Source organism: Rhinopithecus bieti, unplaced genomic scaffold, assembly GCF_001698545.2.
Source record: "Rhinopithecus bieti isolate Rb0 unplaced genomic scaffold, ASM169854v2 scaffold_14839, whole genome shotgun sequence".
NCBI lineage: Eukaryota > Metazoa > Chordata > Mammalia > Primates > Cercopithecidae > Rhinopithecus > Rhinopithecus bieti.
The window spans coordinates 1145072-1167447 of record NW_016808133.1 but is presented as its reverse complement, the minus strand read 5'-3'; the positions used below and the strand labels follow the sequence as shown (position 1 = coordinate 1167447).

Here is a 22376-nt window from a genome sequence, read left to right as displayed (position 1 = left end):
AATCCTAACAGAAGCAAAACTTAACTCTTACATTAGATGTCAGGATAATGACCCAGCTAAGCCCCGTCTACATCAGCGGACCCCCAGGCACACGGGTGAATCCAGGGTAGCAGAGCCAATGCGCTGAGCCCAGCCTGGATCACTGACTCTTGGTGACTCACACATCCATGACAATAAGTGACTGCTCATCCATGATTATAAGTGATTGCTGTTTTAAGCCATTGAATTTCGGGATGGTTTGTCATGCGGCATTTTTCTGGCAATAGGTAGCTAATAGAGACATTGTATGAAGGTACAATTTCTCCCTTTGGGGAGGAAGGTGAGGAGGGTGGCCAGAAGGGGATGCAAAGGAGACTTCTAGGTGATGGTAATGTCCTACTTTTTGACCTGTGTCTCTTACATGCATTATTCCCTTTGTGACAATTCACTGAGCTATACTTATGATTTGTACTCTTTACTTGTGTTTTGCCTCAACAAAAAGATTTAAAAAATACAATTGGCTGATTAATTCATGAAAAAGTACTTCATGTCTCTAGTAATCAAAGACACTGAAACTGAAATCTTTAAATACCATTTTCCACTTAACTGGTTGGCAAAGATTTTTAACTTTGTTACTCAGTGTTGAGTGATTGCAGGAAAATGAGCATTTTAGCATATTGGTAGTGTGATAAGATGTTGGAGGGGTGATTACATATTAGTACAAACTTTTTGGAGCATTAATTGGTAAATTTATAAAATAATTAGCAAAATATCTTTTGACTTGCAATCTTACAATTGGAAGTTCATACTAAGGAAATAATTATAATTATTTGCATAGATCTAGTTACTAGTATGTTCATCACAGCATTGCTTTTGATAGTGAAAAATACAAAAATATGAAATGTTATAAAATTGGGTTTGATTACATAAATAAGGTATATTCCCATAAAAGCAGTCATTTTATATAATGAAAAAAATGTGTAGTAAATTTCATAAAAAGCTGTTTGTGATCTGTTACTTAATGAAAAAGAAAGCAGTTCATTAAACAATGTGCTGTATACAATGGTATACTCTGGCCTTTGTAAAAATAGCTACATATTGTATAGGCAGATTTACATGTCTAGGAATTATAGATAGGTGGATGGTAGCCGTGGTAAGCAAGTGGTAAGTATGCAGGTAAGTAGGTAGGTAGGTGGGCAGGTAAGTAGGTAGGTGTGTGGATAAGTAGGTTTTTTTTGGTGTGTAGGTAAGTAGGTAGGTGGGCAGGTAAGTAGGCAGGTATGCAGGTAAGTAGGTAGATATGCAGATAAGTAGGCAGATGTGTGGATAAGTAGGTAGGTGTGCAGGTAAGTAGGTAGGTGTATAGGTAAGTAGGTAGGTGGGCAGGTAAGTAGGTAGGTGTATAGGTAAGTAGGTAGGTGGGCAGGTAAGTAGGTAGGTGGAAAGCTATGAAAGTCTGACAGGAGACACAACAAAGCACGAATCATTTTTGTAACTACATAGTGGAACCATAGGTGATTTTCATTTTCTACTCTGATCTGTATTTCCTAATGTCTTCTCCCATGTGTGTGCACTTTGTTTAATTAAAAGTTACAGAAACAAGCACCCCCAACAACAAAAAAGACTCTAAACAGTTTCATATCAGGTCAGACTTTGCTGCCAAATAATTCATGAAAAAACCTTTTAGAGCTTTCTGGATACTGTAGCTTCAGCTTAAGGACGGTGAGCTAGAAAATATTTGCACTGGAACTTTATTACCTATTCCCTCTAACAGATCGAGTGGCCTATAGCACATGTCCATAGGGTATTGTTTTTATCATTTTTTCTTCAATCCTTACCCCTATGCTCCACCAAGATTTCTGCTGGCAGGTTTGTGGATATTCAGATGTACTATAGAACCCAACCTTGCTACTTAACTGTCTGCTTCTTTTGTGTAGAACAAGCTTCTCCATCTCTGGATTCCATTTTAAGCAATATCTTCCAAATCTCTGTGATAAGTAGATTTCCCACTCCAGCTTATAACTCAGATTCCCTTGATTTACTCTGCATATTCTACACGATGGAGTATAAATGTCCAAGGTCATGTCTTATGCCTCGCTCCCTTCCTCACCGCAGGCTCATGTGAATCACCAGATACCCTTTTCCTTGCCAGAGCCGCTGTCTTCAGTGATAATTGCGTTCACCTAGGTTTCCCCTTTCTTGCTCATATTTGCTTTAAATCGCTCTTAATCAGATTCACTAGACTTTAGGGAACTAACAATACAACTGTTATCAAAAGGGATATCAAATATTTATATCACACCATGGAGTTTGTTTTTTGTTTTCAGAAAGACAGAGTCTCACTATGTTGCCCAGGTTGGACTCGAACCCATGGGCTCAAAGGATCCTCCCATATCAGCCTCCCAAGTAGCTGGGACTACTGGTGTGAGCCACTGTGCCCAGCTACGACCACTTGTTTTCTTAAATAAAAGAGCTCCCTCAGTACTGTCATGGATCATAATTATTAATAAATTCGTAAATTCAGATAATTTGGATTTCAAATATCTGTTTAAATAAAGGGACGATGTTGTTACAATTCCTAAATGTTAGAACTGGTGCAAGAAAATAAAGCAACAGTTTCATTGTCCACATCAAGGCACTGAGGGTGCCAGGACGGAAAAGGAGGTTCGCAGATGAGTGCTCATTCATTCTCCTTCAGACCACAGCAATGTTACTGCAATTACCTTCGCCAGGCACAATTCTGCATAATGGTGCTTTCCATTACAAAGTCACTCACTTGAATCATTTAAATATTGCAAAAAGCATACAATTTACCTATGTAATAATGTTATTTATAGCATGCCTTTTATCCACGGATATGCCAGAGTTTTAAAAGCTGCACTTAGTACAGACTTACAGGTGCTTCCAATCTGACCCATGCAAGCAGGCTAATATTGCTGATGTCATTGCGCCTATAGATGAAAAGATGTGAGAGTATCTTCATGTATTATTATATTCCATGTCTTCATATTCTTAATATATGCCAACCTGTCCTAAGTTCTTTCCCAAGATCACACAGCTCATTCTTTAAATACAGTTTAACCCACTTATGATCTATTTGACATTCAAACCTTTGGAAGCAATGCCAGAATATGGCATTTTGAATGATTTTATGTGAGGACTTTTTTTCTTCTTCTTTTTGTTTTTAGGTGGAGTTTTGCTCTTGTTGCCCAGGCTGGAGTGCAATGGCGTGATCTCGGCTTACTGCAACCTCCGCCTCCTGGGTTCAAGCAATTCTCCTGCCGCAGCCTCCCAGGTAGCAGGGATTACAGGCATGCGCCACAATGCCCCGCTAATTTTGTATTTTTATTAGAGACGGGTTTCTCTATGTTGGTCAGGCTGGTCTCGAACTCCCAACCTCAGGTGATCTGCCCACCACGGCCTCCCAAAGTGCTGGGGTTACAGGTGTGAGCCACCACACCCGGCCATAAGGACTTTTTCTGTGAGCTGAAGATATGTGGATTCAGGAAAAAAAAAAACTAAAATATTTAGGTGCACATTTAACATTTCTATGATTAAAAAGTCAGCCTTCAGATGGGAGGATCACTGGAACCCAGGAGTTTAAGGCTGCAGTGAGCTGCAGGAGTTTAAGGCTGCATGATTGCATCACTGCACTCTGTACTGGGCCACAGAGCAAGACCCTGTTTCTAAAAATAAAATACAAATTTTAAAAGTCAGTCTTGTATTAATGGGTATTCTTTTTTGGTTTTAACTTGCAAATCTTTCTAAGAAATTAACAACTTTTAGGCATGTTTGGTAGGCTTCACAAGTTTCAGATGCAACAGCATAATCTTCAAAAGATCTGTCCTTTGAAGATATAATAGTTACTCCATGTGACAGTTTGGAGGAAGATAGGTGGAGGTAACGAGTGGGGTGGACAGAGCCTAAGTGACTTGCTCAGGGTTACCAACATGATCAGGGGCTATCAGGGTTTTAAAGTTTATAATTTCACATGGACGACATGTTCTATCCTAGAATGTAGAGGACAAAGAATGGGAAGGTAACTATACAAACAAACAGCTTAGCTACTAAAAGTGAATTTTAAATAAATTAAAACAAGTAGTTTTAAAGATAATATCTGTAGGTCAAATGAGAATTTAGGACTGTGGAAGAACTCCCCACCGTGATAATCATGATCCTCTCTCCATCTTTTAGTCCATCCCGGTGGAGCTTCAGTTTTACTGTGTTCTCCAGCATTCGTTCCAGAAATTTGTAGGAAGTTGTCATAGAAATGGGATGGAAGCCAGCTATGTTATCTCTCCAAGCTTCACCAGTGTGACCCTGATTTTATCCTGGAGCCAATTTTATACATTCCTTTCTTTCCCCACCCCATCTGCCCGTCATAAGCTGCCCCTGAACTGCTCTCTGGTAATCATCATGGGTGGCTAAACATTGCTGCATAATCGGTCCTGGCCGTAAAACTAGAAGTACAGCCACATCTTCAGGATCATAGCAATGCCGAAGTGAGAGTTCCTGTGCAAATACCCTGTTGAACATGCGCAAGTGTGTGTAGAATGGGTTTCTTCAGCTCTACTTTCAACCAAGGGGTGATGGTAAGTACTATCGAGAGGGTTATAATGGAGGACGGAAGATCTGGGTCCAAGCTTCTGCTCTATTGCAGCAGCACTGAGCTGGCAGAAAGCAGCAGGCAAACACCTTCTTCGTGTTCTTATTAGGGGATGTGGAGAGGCACTGCACAGGGAAGCGAGGCAAAGCAAGAAAAAGTGAGCAGCTTCCCTCACAGCAGCAACCAAGTCACACTGCAGATGGTTAGACAGGCAGGCCTGCATTCAAGATCCAGTTAACATTGAGCAGAGGCTGCCTTCCACCTGCAAACCAGCTAAAGGAAAGTAAATGGGCTTTATTATCATTAGCCTCACTGACCAGTGGCTCTCCCTTTTTTGTCTCCAGAACTCATTTGTAGTCCAGACCGTCTATCTGCCTCTAATTGAAGCCAAAGGTAGAAGGTTAGAAGACCGGCAGCTTAGGGACATAAGCAGCAGGGCTCTTGCCTGGATACGGTGCCAGAGACTTGATGTCTGCTCTTTCCTTCTACCATCCTACCCCACTCCCCAAGGGCTCTACAACAATAGGCTCTTAATGGGCTAAAGAAGCCTTAGGACCATCCAACTCCATTCTAAACTGTAGGTGTAACAGTCAGAGTTCTACAGAGAAGGACCACCAGTGGAAGATATACAAAAAGAGATTTTTATAACATATTAACTCATGCAATTATGGAGACTGAGAAGTCCCATGATCCGCTGTCTGCAAGCTGGAGGCCCAGGAAAGCCAGTCATATGGTTTGAAGGCCTGAAAGCCAGAGACCTGGTGGTGTAGATTCCATTCCAATTCTAAAAGCCTGAGAACCAGGAGAGCTGAGAGCAGGAGAAAATGGATGTTCCAGCTCAAGCAGTCAGGGAGAATTAGTTCAACCTGTTTCTACCTTTTTGTTCTATTGAGATCCTCAATGGATTAGATGATGCCCTCTGCTTTTCTCAGTTCACCAAATCAAATGCTAACCTCTTCCAGAAATAATGTTTAAACAGTTATCTGGGCATCCTGTGGCCCAGTCAAGTGGATGGATAAAATTAACCATCCCAGTTGGTAAAACAAATACAACTCCCAAAAGGGAGACAGGGACAATCTTTAAGGACAGTGCTTTCTCTGGAGGAAACTCTGTACTAAGTTTGTTCAATACAGGGAGGTCCCTGACTTGGTTGGATTCATGAGAAGCAGACCTTGAGTCAAGGATTCATACGCAAGTGATGAGTTATGGAAGTGCTGATGAATGAGTGGGGCAGCCAGAAAGGGGAGAGAAGTCAAGGGAGAGTGTACTTTTAGGCAAAATCCCAGCTTTAACTTGATGGTGCAGAGGAGCTTTGAAATGCACATTACACCTCCAAGTATGTCCCAACTCAAGGGAAAGAGCTGGGTTTTCATAACCTGTCCCACCTGTCATCTGCTAAGGCCCACCCCAAAGGAACCTAATTTCCCAGGCGATTCTGGCTGTCTGCTGGTGTAAGCAAAGTGGCTCAGGACTGTAGTCCCAAGAAAGCCACAGGTGTGGCCATCAGGAAAAAAGCATATAGAAGTCAGAGGATGGCCACAGACACAGCCAGAATCCAAGGGAATCTGGGCAGGAGGAGGGAGGGAGCACCACCTTAAAGAAGAATATGATGGAAAGTAGGAACAATGGAATCTATTCCACACACATATTTGCACATGTTCAAAAGGGTACATGCCCAAGAATGTTCATTTCAGCACTGTTTTTAGATAGCAAAAAATAAAATAAAAGTTGGAAACCACCTAAATATCCACTAATGGTGGGCTAAATAAATCAATTACAACATGTTCAGATTATATTATTCAGTGAATACAAAAAATATATAAGATTGTTATGTTCTTCAAGCTATATTGTTAAATGAAAAAAACTCAAATTGCAGATTAATAATGTTACCATGCAAAATATTTTTTAACATTTAAAATTAGATGTGTAAATAAATTTACACATATCCATGTGCAAAAATGTCTAGAAAAAGGTCTAGAAAAGTATATGCCAAAGTGAGGAGACAGTAGGGTTGCTGTGTGTGTCAAAGGGGACTCATAACATTTTATTCAATAGGCTTGATTATTAGAATATTTTCCAGTAACTGTGTGTTTATGTATTATTCATGTAGTTACAAACAAAATTGCCTTTGTAAAAGCAGGTCTGACATTTTGAAATGTGGAGCTGTAACTGATCTGTGAACCACAGGAAAAAATCAAAATTTCTCCTTTCCATCCTTATATTTTTGTTGTACAATGCCCTTGACAGAAAGTGGAGGTAATTTCCAAAGATACCCTGACCCCCAGGAATTAAGATGGCCAAAGGGCATAATAATTTTCTGTGTTCAGTTGACATTTTGTTATGCAACTAAATGGACTCTTATCTTTCAATTTTTTAAGGTTTAAGTGTCTTGCATAAACCTGTTTTAGCAGGAAACATCAAGCTTTGCAAGATGGATATTACATGACCCTCAAGGATGGAGCCTAGGACACTGTTTCACATTTGGGGTCTTCTCACAGCCTCTGGTCCATGTTTTCCTCATGGTAGAAGCTGAATCAGTGTTGGTTGGCAGGCTCCCAAAGATTCTTCAGGCACATTGGCACTTTGCTTCCTTAAGGGTGCTAGAATACTTACATAAATAAAGAGCTTACTTCTCAAATATATGTAAATCTTAGGGTACTTTGATTTGGATGTAGCTTGACTTAGTGTAATGTATTCATGGGTTTTTAGGTCTTAAGACTTATATTGAGAAGACAGTGGCAAAGCATAGTGCATATAATAATCTTCAAACTGGTAACAAGGAAGGGTAATGAAATGAAATAATAGAACCAAGTAAGAGAAATGACAAGATCAAAAAGAAGGAATGGGGCCGGGCATGGTGGCTCACACCTATAATCCCAGCACTTTGGGAGACTGAGACGGGTGGATCACCTGAGGTCAGAGGTTCAAGACCAGCCTGGTCAACATGGTGAAACCCCATCTCTACTAAATATACAAAAATTAGCTGGGCATGGTGGTGGGCACCTGTAATCCCAGCTACTCGGGAGACTGAGGCAGGGGAATCGTTTGAATCCAGGAGGCGGAGGTTGCATTGAGCTGAGATTGTGCCATTGCACTACAGCCTGGGTGACAAGAGTGAAACTTGGTCTCAAAAAAAAAAAGAAAGAAAGAAAGGATGAAGAGTAGATAAATAATTTTGTAGAAACTGAGAGAGGATTCTCCCAGAGATGAAGTTACTGTATTTTTTTTATTCCTTTCTACTGTTTCCTTTGCTAAAACGCTCCCACCTCCCAACTTAAGAAATCCACAACCCTGTCTCATTCATAAGTAGCTATGACCCATCTCTCTCCTTTCATTCCCAATCAGTAGTTGTGAATGGTTTCCCACAATCATCACCTTCACAGCTACTCAGCTCTCCCACTTGGCTCCACTCCACCTCGCTTGCGAAGGTCATCAGTATCTTTACAGTTTCAGAATCAGATGGACATTTTTTATTCTATTCTCACTTGAGAGGCAGTCTGGTGTCATGAAATGAACCTCAGCGTGCTCCTTTTTCGAGATTTGACTTAAATGTCACCTGTTTCAGCAAGGCACACGCCGACATGTCTTCGAAGAGTTGGGTACAGTTTTCTCTTTGTGTTGTTAGTACCAACACATACATTCCATTTAGAACTTCTGTCATTGTCTTATCATGACTTACAGATCTGTCCCCTGCAGTGGCATACGAGGTTCTTGAGGGCAAAGACTGTGTCTACGTTAATCCTGTCCCAGTGTCCGACCATAGAAGGTATTCGGTAATAGCTATTGAGTGAATGAGTTAATGAATGACTGAATGAATTAGTAAATGAATGCTCATACATAAGTCTGGAAAACAGACACACGAAAGATAATAATTCTTCAGCTAGCTAAGAAACACATAGCCATAATTTGAATTGAGAGGAAGTAAAGGAGAATACAGAAAAAAGGGGGGTTGAAGAACCCCAAGTTTGGGTCTAAAAACATAAGCCTAAAATATAAAATACAGAAAAACAATAGGTCTGGGTAATGATTAATGGGGTCAAACCTTTTGAACTAGGCTCAATAATAATAAAAAGATTTTCCTTCAGACTCTTTTCTTGTACAAGGTACATGACTCAAGGCATCATTACCTTGTAGTAAAATAGTTCAACTCCACTTAGCAGACAGTCTGTGTTGATGACTACTAGACAGTAGGATAAGCAAAAGTTTTGGTTTCAGTGACTCAATATGTAAAGGAAAAATTCTGCCAGATTCCTTGAGTGCCAGGCAAGAGGCTGTTAGGTAATAATGTCGGGGAATCAATGGTTTAGGGCTAATTTCATCAGAAACAACAAAATAAGTATTCGAAGGTGTCAGAACATATTCAAACTTGTATTTCACACGGATATATGTCTTGGTTGTAAGGTCTTAGAAAGAGGCCCACATCTCTCCCTGGTTCTCATATGCTTCCCCTAAGGACAGTGATTAAAAAGCCATTCTTGGAACAACACCTGACCATCCAGTGCCAATGAGGTCAGTATCTTGGCAAGAGATTAGACCCAAGTTGGGTCCGTGTCTGGCCTTGGTGTTGATATGCCTATCACAGGTCTGCTCAAGTGAAAGAACCTAAGAACTTCACCAGCTGTTTCTGGATAGGCCTGTCCCAAAATAGGCAGAGAGTACCAAAGCATGAGGAAATGGTGCTGGTATAAGAGTAGGCATTATATTGTATCAATATTAAATATCAATGACTAGGTATGTGGCATTCTTCCCCACTTGCACCAGCAGATAAAGCCATGAAGAACCAGGTAAAAAGGTTTATCACCTCTTGGCCAAGTATGGTGGCTCACAACTCTAATCCTAGCTACTTTAGGAGGCTGAAATGGGAGGATCGCTTGAGGCCAGGAGTTTGAGATCAGCCTGGGCAACATAATGAATCCCTGTCTCTTTAAAAAAAAAAAAAAAAAAAGCAGAGGGTGGGGGCGGTTATCACCTCCTGCTCCTATGAAAAGGCTCACTGGAGTCAGTCAAGTCCTATTGCCTACATTCTCAATCTGCTCAGCCCTGTGACTGTCTTACACACATTCTGGGCAGGCAGTATGGGCCTGGACATCAGACAGCCCGGGCATGCATTAACCCCTGCTTTGTGTGAGTTAATGATCTAACTCAACCAAACCTTAGTGTCCTAATCAGTGAAATGGATATAGTATTAGGAAATCCCTCACAGGGTAATTTAGGAGATCGTTGCATCTCTGAATTCCTGTCTAATATCATCTTCCTTCTACTTAAAGAACATCCTTTAGAATTTCCCTTAATTCTCTAAAGTGATATCGAATTTTGTAGTCTAAAAATGTCTTTATTTAGCCTTCACCTCTTGAATATAGGAAAAACAAACTCTTTTCCTCTAAACTCATACCCAACACTTCTGTGACCAGGTATGTGGGTTTTGTTTTGTTTTGTTTTTTTGTGTTTGCTTTTGTTTTTGTTTTGTTTTTAAATTTAGGACAAGTGAGTGTCCTAAATTCAACTGCATTCTGACACCATCTACCTGGAATTAGTGTCAGACCCCACAAGTTAAAAGTCCTACAAGACTACTCCCACTTCAGATGCTACTCAAAAGTCCAGGTGGTGTCATCCATTCATCCATGCTCCTGACCAACTGGCTATAAATTGGAGGTTCCCATCATCCCCTCCTTGCAGTCAATTATTTGCTAAATTGGCTCACAGAACTTAGGAAACACCTGTGTTTACCAGTTTATTATAAGGGATACAGATGAACAGCCAGATGATGGAGTACATATGGCAGGGTCTGAAAGAATTGGGGTGTGCCACCCTACTGACACACGCATGTAGTCATCAACCCAGAAGCTCTGTATTACCTATAGTTCAGGGATTTTTATGAAGACTTCATCACATAGGAATGATTGCTTACAAACTTAAGCTCCAGATCCTCTTCCCATCCCAAAGGATGAGGTGGTGGGGGTGGGACTGACAATTCCAAGCTTCTAATCACAGCTTGGTCTTCTGGTGACCAGCCCCCAACCAGGAGCCCACTGGGAGTCACCTCACTAAAACAAAAGATGCTTTATCACCCAAGAAATTTCAAGGGATTAGGAGTTCTGTGTCAGAAATTGGGGTCAAAGACCAAGTATTAGAGCAAAGGATGTTACTAGCACCCCAACAGCTGAGGAAATTACAAGGGCTTTAGGAGCGCTGTGCCAGGAAATAGGGAAAAAGACTAAAATATGCATTTTTTATTATGAATCACAATACGTTCTTAAAACATATTTTAGCTGGAGGGATGTGTGTGTATGTGTGTGTGTATGTGCACTTTTCTCTTAGTACTCTTGAAAACACAACTTTGCTGTCATCCCACTTCTATTGTTGCTGTTGAGACCTATTGAATGTATTGCTGCTCCTTTGAAGGCACTCTCTCTTTTCTCTGATTCCTTTTCAGATCTCTTTGTGATTGTTATTCTGCAGTTCCACTATGCTAAGTACTTTTCAGACTTACTGTATGTGGATTTCTATCTTTTGAAAGCTTGTGAAAATGTTCAGCTATTATCTTATCAAATATTATGTCGGTCTTATTATTTCTTTTCTTCGCTTCTGAAAGATTTGTTACACCCATATTAAACTTTATTATTCTACATTTCTTGCTTCATAACTTTGCTTTCAAATGTTCCATGGCTTTCCCTTTCTATGAGGTATTTTGTGTAAATCAAGAGCTATACTCCTCTTCAGCGATTCTCTCTTTAGTCATGTCTAACATTGGTGGTGTCAAATTCATTGATGCAGATTTTTATTTCAATTATTACATTTATTTCTAGACATTCTACTTCATTCTCTTTGAAATCTCTTTAGACATTAAAGTTTGTCTATTTTTTTAACATTAAAAGAATTTTAATTCTGTGTCTGATAATTCCAGTATCTAAGGTCTTTGCAGGTCGGTTTCTATTGTTTGTTGTTTATGCTTATTCACCTCACAGTACCTTGTTTCCTTAAATGTTTATTATATTTTTCTGTGAGCTACTTGTTTTCCTTGGAAATTTATTTGAGGAAATTCTTTGATGTCTGAAATTAGGGCAGATTCTTTCCTAAAGGATTTATACTTACTTTTGTCAGATGCCTGGAAAATCACCAGTCCAGTGTCCCTTGAAGCTAAATTTTTACCCTGAGTGTGTTGTTATTATTGTTGTTGTTTTAACTAGATAGTTTGAATCTGTGCTGCAAGTGAGACAGGAATTAAGCAGGACTTGTTTTGCAGGACCCTGCTTATAAGACAAGGTGCAAAAAAGAAGCCAACCAAAACCCATCAAAACCAAGATGGTGACAAAAGTGACCTCACTGCTCATGATACATTAATTGTAATATATTAGCATGCTAACAGACACTCCCACCAATGCCTTGACAATTTACAAACACCAAAGCAAATAAATTACCTCATATGTTCTAAAAGAAAAAGAACCCTCAGTTCTGGGAAATCCTCACCCTTTCCCTGGAAAACTCATGAATTATCCACTGCAGCTTTATTAAGTCATCAAGAAATAACCAAAAAAATAGCCAATCAGCAGCCTATGTGGGTTGCTCTGCCTACAATGCAGCCACACTTTCATTCCTTTGCTTTCTTTATAAACTTGCTTTCACTTCATCAGCTTGCTTTTGAATTCTGTCCTGCGTGGAGTCAAGGACCCATGTGGCTTCCTGAGCTGAGCCCCACTTTTGGGGTTTGCCCTGCCCCATAGGTGTGTGTGGTACAACTTTGCAGAGGTGGGTTTTCCCAGCTCTGTTCTGCACCAGGGAACTGGGCAATTTTCCTTGCAATGCTATAGTGTGGTAATGGGGGACGTGGGTATTGCTGCTGGAATGAAAGCCAAACTCTATACAATATTTAAAGAGGTTTATTCTGAGTCAAATATGAGTGACCATGGCCCATAGCACAGCCTCCAAAAGTCCTGAGAACACATGCTCAAGGTGGTTTGGTTACAGCTTGGTTTTATACATTTTAGGGAGACAGAAGTTATAGACAAAGACATAAATTAATACATTCAAGGTATACATTGGTTTGGCCCAGAAAGGTGGGACATCTCAAAGTGGGAACTTACAGGTCATAGGTGGATTCAAAGATTCTCTGATTGGCAATTGGTTGAAAGAGCTAAGCTCTGCCTAGAGAGTTGAAGTCAGCAGAAAGAAATGCTTGAGTTAAGATAAGGAGCGTGGTATAGGCCAAGGTTCTTGTTACGTAGATAAAGCCTCCAGGTGGCAGGTTTCAGAAAGAATAAGTGGTAAATGTCTCCTTTTGGATCTGAAAAGGTGTCAGATTCTCAGTTAAATCTCTTTTTGATCAGGAAAAGACCTAGAAAGGGAAGGAGCTTCTCTACAAAATGCAGATTTCCCCCACAAAAGAAGGCTTGGCAGGACCATTTCAAAATATGCAAAGAAATATACTTTGGGGCAAAATATTTTCATTTCCTTTAGGGCCTATTGTCATGTGTTGCTATACCAGAGTCAGATCAGAATTTCGTATCTTATTGCCACAAAAAGTCTGTTTTGTCCGTCTTATGATCTCTGTTTTAATGATAATTTTGGTCAGTTGTGCCTAAATTCCAAAGGGAAGGGTATAACACATCTGACCTCTCTTCCCATCATAGCCTGAACTAGTTTTTCAGGTTTCTTTGGGATTCCCTTGTCCAAGGGTGGAGGGTTCATTCAGTCAGTTGGGGGACCTAGAATTTTCTTTTGGTTTACAATGTGTTTCCACGCCAGGCCTACACTAAGGGTGGGGTTCTTCAGGGTACCATATTTGAGGAAAGAGGGTCTCCCAGGATGTCCCACTTTGGCTGCCCCATGCTTTGCCTCCTGCCTCTGGTGCTCCCAGAGGCAAAGAAAGCTGAAGCTCAGAATCAAGCTTGGCAAATGTCCCCAGGCTAAAAGCTAACTCTGTTCGCTTCTCTCAGTTCCCACTTGCCCTCAGATTTTGCCCTGTGTGTTTCTTGGTTTCTTGCCAGCTCATCAGTGCTTTTAAGAAAGCTCTGATTTTCAAACTTTTTAGTTATTTTCAGCAGGAAGGATGATTTGGCTAACTAGATTGCAATATTGCCAAAAGAGATTCCTGCAGAGCTTGTTTTTGTGAAACATAAAGAGAAGAAAATGATGTTTAATAAGATGCACAGGTTGGTAAATAATGCTCTGCTATTAATCTTATGAACAGGTATTTCAGTCATCTTATGCGAGTCAAGCACAAAGTGACTTTTCCTTTCTTCTCAGGTAGCATGAAGTGTTACAAGTCAAGCGTGTGACTTTCTGAAAAAAAGAGATAAAAAGACATGTGAAGAAGGAAATGGATTACAGAAATGAAAGAAGGGTTCTTTCCCTTGGGTTAGAATTATAAAATTTCCAAGTGAAGGTGAATAAGTCTATACTAGTGTCGAACAAGTATAGGAGTAAAAACAAATAATCCTGACTAAATAACATGAATCCTTTGACACTCTTAAATTGGCCTTATTTTAAAAAAATAGGTAGAGTTTATCTACTAACTTTTCCCTAAGTGCAGACACAAAAAGGAAACTAAGCAGGAATCCTTTTCTCTTTCACCCAGATGTAAACATGATTTTTGCCTAGTGAAAGTGGTAGGTACCAGAACGAAGTTCTCTTAACTTACCAAAAAATAAGCAAAAACACCCGAGTGAGCATCTCCTTTCCAAAGAACCCTATGCTAAGTCACTCCCCCATGTATGGATGGCTCCCCTCAGAGACAGGTAGACACTGAGCTTCCTTCCTTTGAGGAGAACAAGAGGTAAACAGCAGGTGCCACCAGACTGGCCTGGAAGGCAAGAGACCACTAGGTGGGCTCAAGGCCTTATTTTCAAAATTATGAATTGAATTTGATGACCGTTAGAGTCTCTCTCAGCTTATTAGATGAATAAACAATAGGGAGCTTTTCTTTCTTTTGTTTTTGCAGGTCCGAGGCTCCCATCTAAACATCAGCTGTTGTGAACCTCCTTGCACACACTGGGGAAAGATGCCCTGTCTGTCCTTCCTCTTCAAGGTCTCTGCACACACCTTAGCATCTCCCACAGTCCAGCACCCCTTTGGCCCTGTTCTCAGTGAGGGACAAAGAAAGGAAAATCATTTGGGAAAAATTCAGACTGCAGAAGTGGCCTGCCTGAAAAGTCACAGTAACAGGCAAAAATAAAATAACCTGGGAAAAAGACTCAGTCTGCACCTGCAAACAGATAAGCAAACGGGGTCCAGCACAAAGGCTCTTTGTTCTTTGTACAATTAGTGAGCTCCTAGGAAAAACTTTCCTCCCCTTTGCAGGCACATACACGGTGGGAACTTGCACAGGGAGGAAGGGGGCTTACCTAAAACAAACCCATCGTTATACAAACAAGAGAAGCAGAGCTTTGTGTTTGCCTAGAGACATACCCACAGCTGCATAAGAGAAGAATTGCACAGACAGCTTTACTGGTAAGAAAAGTTACTCAAACAGTTACAGGGAAGAGAGCAGTTTCTTACAAAAAGCTTTTAAATTCAGCTGTAACCCGGCAATCCACTTGGACTCCCCTCTCTGCTGCAGAACGCTTTCTTTTTCGCTTATTAAACATTGACTCCAACCCCACCCTTACATCTGCATTCCTTAATTTTCTTGGATGTAGGACAAAGAACCCCAGGGAAACCACTGCATTAAGGTACATTGGTGAGACTGCAGCATCAGCATGACGGCACAGTATTAGCTCAGATAGACTCCAATCTCTAGGATGTTTCTACAGAAGAACTTTTGTGAGAAGTGAGTGGCTATGGGAAGAGGGTTTTCTAAATGTGGGGGCGTTTGAGAACGGAGATGTTAGTCTCACCTTTGACCCTGAGCTAGGCAAGTGGCCAGAGGGATGAGAAAGGTTGGATTCTCTAGGTCTAAACTATTAATAATAGCCTCACATTGGAAACTAGCCATGGCTTTCAAAGCTTCTCTCAATCAAAGTCATATTACATGACATGGCCAGTTTAATCTTCCAAACATTGTTATTAGTACCAATTCTCCTGTCTCAAATCAGTTGTGGCTGCCTTCTGCTTGTATAATAAAGTCAAAATAACTTAGCTTGGCTGGCAGGGTCCTCTGGGAGTGAGCACTAATTTATATCTTCCCAAAGTCCTGGTGTTCTATAAATGCCTGAATCCACACCTACCCTTGAGCTTCCCACTTTGTACAAGTATTTCCGCTTAATTCTTTCTGTAAAATATAGTGGGGTTTTGTTCTCAAGTTGGCTCCTTAAGAAGAGGAAGTGTTTCAGGACAAAGGCAGATAGCTGTCTCTGTTATTAAGGCTCTTTGATTTGGCTCAGTACGTTCCAGTCTTGCTTCCGTAAACCATCCTCATTTGCAATTGTGTCATCCACCACCTGAGTCCCACTGTGATCACCTATTTCTAATCTCTACACCTGATTCTGGGGCATTTCAAGGTCTAAGTGGAAGCAGTAGGATGCCTTTCTTTCACTTGCAACTTTTTAGTTTATTAATCCACACAATGTCTGCAGATAACATCATTACAGCCTCTTTACTCCTTTGGCTTTCTGCCAGCACCAACATTGGCCTTTGCCAACCCCCTAAGTTTCTTCATTCTATTCTTGCATTCTTCTCACTACTTTCTTGAGGTCTTTTTCCTCTCATGGAGGCAGGCCATGTCTTGCAAGTCTATGTTTGGGTTCATGATTCTTTACATAATCCAAAAAAATCATAAATCACACCAAAGTCAGATATCTTGCCACCACCAAAATAAGTTCTGAATCCAAATACAAAGATGACATCCAGTGTGGTCTTGTATATTTTGACTAATTTTTCCAGAATTTCTGTCTTAGGTACTGTTGCCTTCCCAGTGTTAAGAATATCTATGACCATTTGTTTCCTTTGAAGTATTTGGTTGGTCATGAGTTTCCTGGTCCAGATAGTTACTGTGTCATTCATGATGGCAGGTGATCTGCAGACAGCCAGGCAGCCAGGGAGGAAAACTCAGGAGGATGCTTTAAATCAGATGAGTCTATCTGTTTCTGAGCCCCAGATTGACACTTACCTAGTATGTGTGTGTGTATACACACACACACACACACACACACACACACAACACATTATATGTGGTATTCATTAATTCTATCTATGGCTATGTAACAAATTACCCCCAAACTAGCAGCTCAAAATAAGAAATATTTAAGTAATTATTATTATTACACACAGCTTCTGAGGGTCAGAAATTTATAGGCAGCTTAGTTGGGTGGTTCTCTCTCAGGGTCTCTCATGAGGTTGCTATCAAACTCTCAGCTGGGACTGAAGTCATCTGAAGGCTGGACAATTCACTTTCAAGTTCATTTGTGCGATTATTGGCAAGTCTCCATTCTTTGCAGGGCCTCAGTTCCTCATCACATGAGACTCTCTCTACAGGTTGCCTGGGTATCCTCAAAAGCCAATGATGAGAGAGAGAGAGAACAGAACAGGAGCTGCAGTGTCTTTTGACCTTAATCTTGGAATTCATACATCCTCATTTCTGCCATATCCTATTGGTCACACAGATCTGGGAGGGTACTATGGAAGGGGGTTCACACAAGGACAGAGGGATGTTTGTGGTCATTTTGGCGGCTTGCTGCCACACCCAGCCATGTTTTTATGCCTCCCCATACACATTCTAACATCTTTGAAATTGGGATGCATCTTATAATCAAAGGTATGTCATAGTTTAATTGGTAAAAATCTCTAGTTAGTGGTATATAAAGTAATCACATGTCTTATAATTGTGATATCTTATTCAGGGAACTATCCCATAGGGATAGGAGGCTTCCTGAATCCTGGCTACCTCGACCATGTTGCTCATGGTTCCATCGAAAGCCTAGTTGCCGTCCCACCATATGATACTCAACTCCTTTTCTATGCCCTTGCCCACACTGATCCTTCTGAGGTGACTTCTTCATAACTTAAATGACTGCATCAGGCCTAAATCCTCCGGAAGCTTTCCCTGACCACCCTAGAACACCATAGTCTCAGTATCCTCTGTAGTCCCATAGCACTTGTTAATGATTCCATCCATTCTGTGCTTAATTTTGTACCTTGTAGTAATTGTTGAGGTTTCATGTGTACCTACTTCACATGTACATGCTGTGTATATGCCCCGTGTGAAGAATAAATGTTGCCGTATGCATTTGGAGTCCTGTTTTATTTTTAAAGCAGAATTTTGGGACTCTTCATAAAACAACAACAACAAACCTCTGCTCCTTGGGTGAAATTTTATAACTAATCTGATAGACAAAATTATAATAATCAGAAATGTACAACTGTACAAACATGTATAAGTCAAAGATGCAAAGGCTGAGTCAGAGCACCTGTTTCCAACAGTTCATCTACTTCATGATGGTTTTGTTCTCTGTAACATCTAAGTTATACGATTTATTTGAACATGACTTCTGTGCACTCCATTGCACCATGGGGTGGGGAAAAGGTGTCTGGTCTATTTTTGCCCACAAAAATAGGAATTTTTTCTGGGAACAGGGTTAGGAACAAAAGATCAGTACCTAACAAAACTCTTGCAAGTGGTTTAACTTATTGTCTTATAATATTTTTCAGGATTCATTTAAACAAGTGAATTGATTTTATCTATCTATATGTCTGTCTATCTATCTATCTATCTATCTATCTATCTATCTATCTATCTATGTTAAGGGAGGTTCAACAGAATCCATGCTATAAGAAAAAAAGTTAAGGGAGGGTAAAATGTATGAACTTCAAATAAAACTAACTAGAAATCCAGCAGACAGTATTGCTAAATTTGGGGATTTTCTTTCAGCTCCTTGGATCATTTACCATCCGCTTCCTCAGAAAACAAGCAGTTCAGGATTGTTGTTGGAAATGCGTTGGTAAGACCCAGCCCAGCTCTACTCTGTCACTGGCTCAGAAGCACTTCTATCACCAGATATATATAAGAAAAAATGAATCATCACTTCTACCTCATATCACATCCAAAAACTATCTAGAAATGGAATATGGGCTTACACACAAAAGCTAAAATTATAAAACCTCTTTAAAAAGCATACGGCAAAATCTTTATATATTTGGGATAGGCAAAGTGGGTTAGGCCATGTAGACTCTTCACTGGGCACCAGTTTTCAATTCAGAGGGGCAGGAAGTAAGGCATTCCCTTTCGGTCTTGGGTCTAAGCTGTACTGACCTACCTAGCCCTAAATACCTGACACATTTAACTGAATTTTGTTGGTATCTATTCTCAGTAGAGGTTAGAGCCCGGAAAAGGTGATGATTCACTGGCACCTCCTCTGATATCTAAGAGTGCATGCATCTAATGTTCTTTAGTTCTTCCAGGCTTGGGAATAACTATCTTATAGATGATATTACAGGGGTGGATAAGATAGTGTCTATAAAACACTCTGAGATCTCTAGAAGAATGATGTCTAAAATTCACAAGGGATCACTATAGGTAACTACTCTTCACAAGAATATGTTCTGACTTGTTGTTTCCAAGACTCTGTCTTCCACATTTATACTGGGATGTCTGTTGTCTTACTCTATCTTGTGCTGCTGTAACAGAATGCCATGGAATGGGTAATTTATAATGAACAGAAATGTATTTCTCACAGTCCTGGTAACTGGGAAGTCTAAGATCGAGTCATTGGTATCTGGTGAGGTCCTTGTTGCTGCATCATACCATGGTACAAGGCAGAAGGGCAAAGAGGGGGAGAGAGAGAAAGAGGCACACACTCATCCTTGTCAGGGTCAAATTCATCCTTTTATAATAAACCCACTCCCACAATGCTGTGGTTTGAATGTGTCCCCCAAACTTCATGTGTGGGAAACTTAACTTCCAATGCAACAGTGTTGAGAGGCGGGGTCTTTAGGTCACCAGGGCTCTGCACTCATGAATGGATTAATGTTATTATTGAAGGAGTGGGTTAGTTATTGTGGGAGTAGGTTCCTGATAAAAGGCTGAGTTTGGCCCCCTTTCTCCTTTCTCTCACCCATGTGGTGACTTCCATCATGTGCAGGAAGGCCATCACCAGATAATGGCACCCTGTTATTGGACTTCCCAGCCTCCAGAACTGTGAGAAATAAATTTCTTTATAAATTACCATCTGTGGTAGACTTTTATAGCAGCACAAAACAAACAAAAATGTGTAATAATGAACCCACTCCCATAATAATGACATTAATCCATAAGGGCAGAGCTCTGATGGCCTAGTCACCTCTCATTAGACCCCAACACTGTTGCACTAGGAATTACATTTCCAACATATGCTTTTTGCGGGACACATTTAAACCATAGCATCTGTGTTTAAACATTTATTGTTAGCTTCAGGGTTGGTGGGTGACTCAGGGAACTGGTAGGTTAACACAATATACACGATATACCCTGCCTGTTCTGTGTCCTCTGCCTTCCTCCCTATTGTCTAGCTCCCCTTCAGCATGATGACAGGCAAAATTTGTTCAAATAAAGCAATTGAAGAACTCTTCTGTTAACTTGGTCCCTGAGTGTTTAAGTCCCTGAAACATGAAATGGAGACATGTCTTCAACTTAACAACATCACAGCCTCTATCCCTTGCACAGCATGGGAAGCACTAATCATATTCATTAGGGATCTAGTTGCAGAGTATATATCAAAGGAGGAGGACAGAAGTAAGGCAAAACAATTATGTTTAACAAACGAACTAAAACAATTATGCAATCACCAATGAGTAGAGAGCTTTGAGCTCTGCTTCAAACAGGTTATGAAATAACCGAGAAACTGTATTGCAATTGAGCTGGACAGCTATTTCAGAAGACTCTTTCACATGGTAAGTCAACCAACATCACTGGTTAGAGAAGTCTAAAAGGTGCTCTGTTATCAGATCTCCTGTGAGTCTACAATTAGCAATTTTCTGTAATTTTTAGAAGTTAAATAATATCCATACGAAGACATTAAAATGATGCTTCTGGTCATCTGGTGACAGTTACATTTGTTATAATTTTTGACTGCTCAGCATCTCCTGGCCATTCTTCCTATGTTGAAGAATCTCCCCTGTTTTGCCTTGCTTCCCCAAAGTAGGAACCAGAAATGTTCTTTGCCATCCTTCCTTGGCAACTTTTGGAAACCCACCTCCTCATGATGGGCAAGACTTCTTATCATGTGGCTGGAAAGAAACATCTATGACATATTTATTCCATGACCCATGTATCATTCTGTAGGCTGCCAAACATTCAGCCGGCAAGTGAATGGTCCATTTATTTGCAAGCTTGGGCTGATGCTTCTTACCTTTAAAAGCTAAGAACTGTCATCGCTACCAAAGATTGGTATAGTTAAGCATGGGCATGTGTCCTAGGTCAATCAGAACACATGAAGCTTCAATGGGGAAAGAAGAAACAGGTACCACACACACCTGTTTCTAAGAAGGATGGAGGCAGAGTGTTGGAGCCTTACAGCAAGCATGACCATGGTTCTCTCCAGGCCCACAGCTGGGGTATCACTGCAGTTTCTCTGGAATGCCTTGTGATGTAGTATGTCTAGCTCTGTTGGGGGCACAGCCATAAAACCTGACTTTGACCTCCTTGTGTTCTTTAAGGTGCCTGATACTCTTTAATAAAATTATTTCCTGCTAGTTAGAATGCTGAGTAATACACAATGCTTTTTAGAAGCTAAATAAGAGGAGAATATGTGACTGTTTTAGAAAGCTGTTAAAAGTTTATGTCAGTTGGGCAGGCGTGGTGGCTCATGCCTGTAATCTCGACATTTTGGGAAGCCAAGGTGGGCAGATCACCTGAGGTCAGGAGTTCGAGACCAGCCTGGCCAAATGGTGAAGCCCCGTCTCTACTAAAAATACAAAAAATTAGCCAGGCATGGTGGCATTTGTATGTAATCCCAGCTGCTTGGGAGGCTGAGGCAGGAGAATCACTCAAACCCAGAAGGCAGAGGTTGCAGTGAGCCAAGATTGTGCCATTGCACTCCAGCTTGAGTGACAGAGGGAGACTCAGTCTCAAAAAAAAAAAAAAAAAAGATTGTACCAGTTGATGGTGGCAATGGCAGTACTCAGCTTTTAGAGATAAGAAGCATTGGCCCTAGCTTGCAAATAAACAGACCACTCACTAGCTTGCTGAATGTTTGGCAACATACAAAGTAATACATAGGTCACAGAATAAATGTCATAGATGTTTCTTTCTAGCCACATGATAGGAAGTCTTGCCCAGGATGAAGGGGTGGGTTTCTAAAAGTTGCCAACACCACTCTTAGTGCAGGAACTTACTGAAATAATCCCTGTGCCCTGTACTGTGACATTAGACATCGGTCTGTTGGGAGGGCAGACACTCAATTGGTGATCAGCCGCTGAAGGCTGCAGAAGACTTCAATTGAGTATAAATATGATCCAGGAGAGAGAGTGCATGGAAGTGACAGATGTGTGCTATGATTTGAGCCCTTCAGCTAACCAGCTCAGAAAATATACCCTCCTTCCATCGCAAGGAGCATATTACAGAGTGAAATGATTGTAGGATTCCCCAGACAAATCCTTTGCTATAATGTCTTTCTACAAATATTAGACAATGAACAAACACACAGAGCGAGTCACCTGCAACTTGTCAAAACAGTTTATAATCTTTTGCCAGACATTGCTAATTCCAGTTTGTGGGCAGGTATTGATTTTTTAGGTAAATATACCTTTGGCACCCTAATAAGTTCCCCTAAAGTTAATTTTGAGATTCTGTGCCAGATAGGCACTCTTGGGTCAAACAAAGTCTACCAATCTCAGGAGATCAGAGCCCAGTATGGGAAGACCCAGCGAAGCTGAGAAGAAGGTC

The 22376-nt window shown here is 40.7% G+C and overlaps 1 protein-coding gene and 1 pseudogene across 2 annotated transcripts in view; one reads left to right on the top strand and one right to left on the bottom strand.

Moving 5' to 3' along the window:
- Positions 1-8267: 8267 nt before the first annotated feature.
- The window catches only part of COG2 (component of oligomeric golgi complex 2), a 103330-nt gene continuing 89221 nt past the window's right edge, over positions 8268-22376 (top strand). The window contains exons 1-2 of one of the 2 annotated variants that reach the window (XM_017885595.1): positions 8268-8351; positions 18387-18456. The gene's annotated coding sequence lies outside the window, so the exon portion shown is untranslated. The remainder of the gene's footprint in view (positions 8352-18386; positions 18457-22376) is intronic. The other variant, XM_017885596.1, reaches the window with a different exon arrangement.
- LOC108537850 (40S ribosomal protein S24 pseudogene) lies at positions 16116-16522 on the bottom strand (annotated as a pseudogene).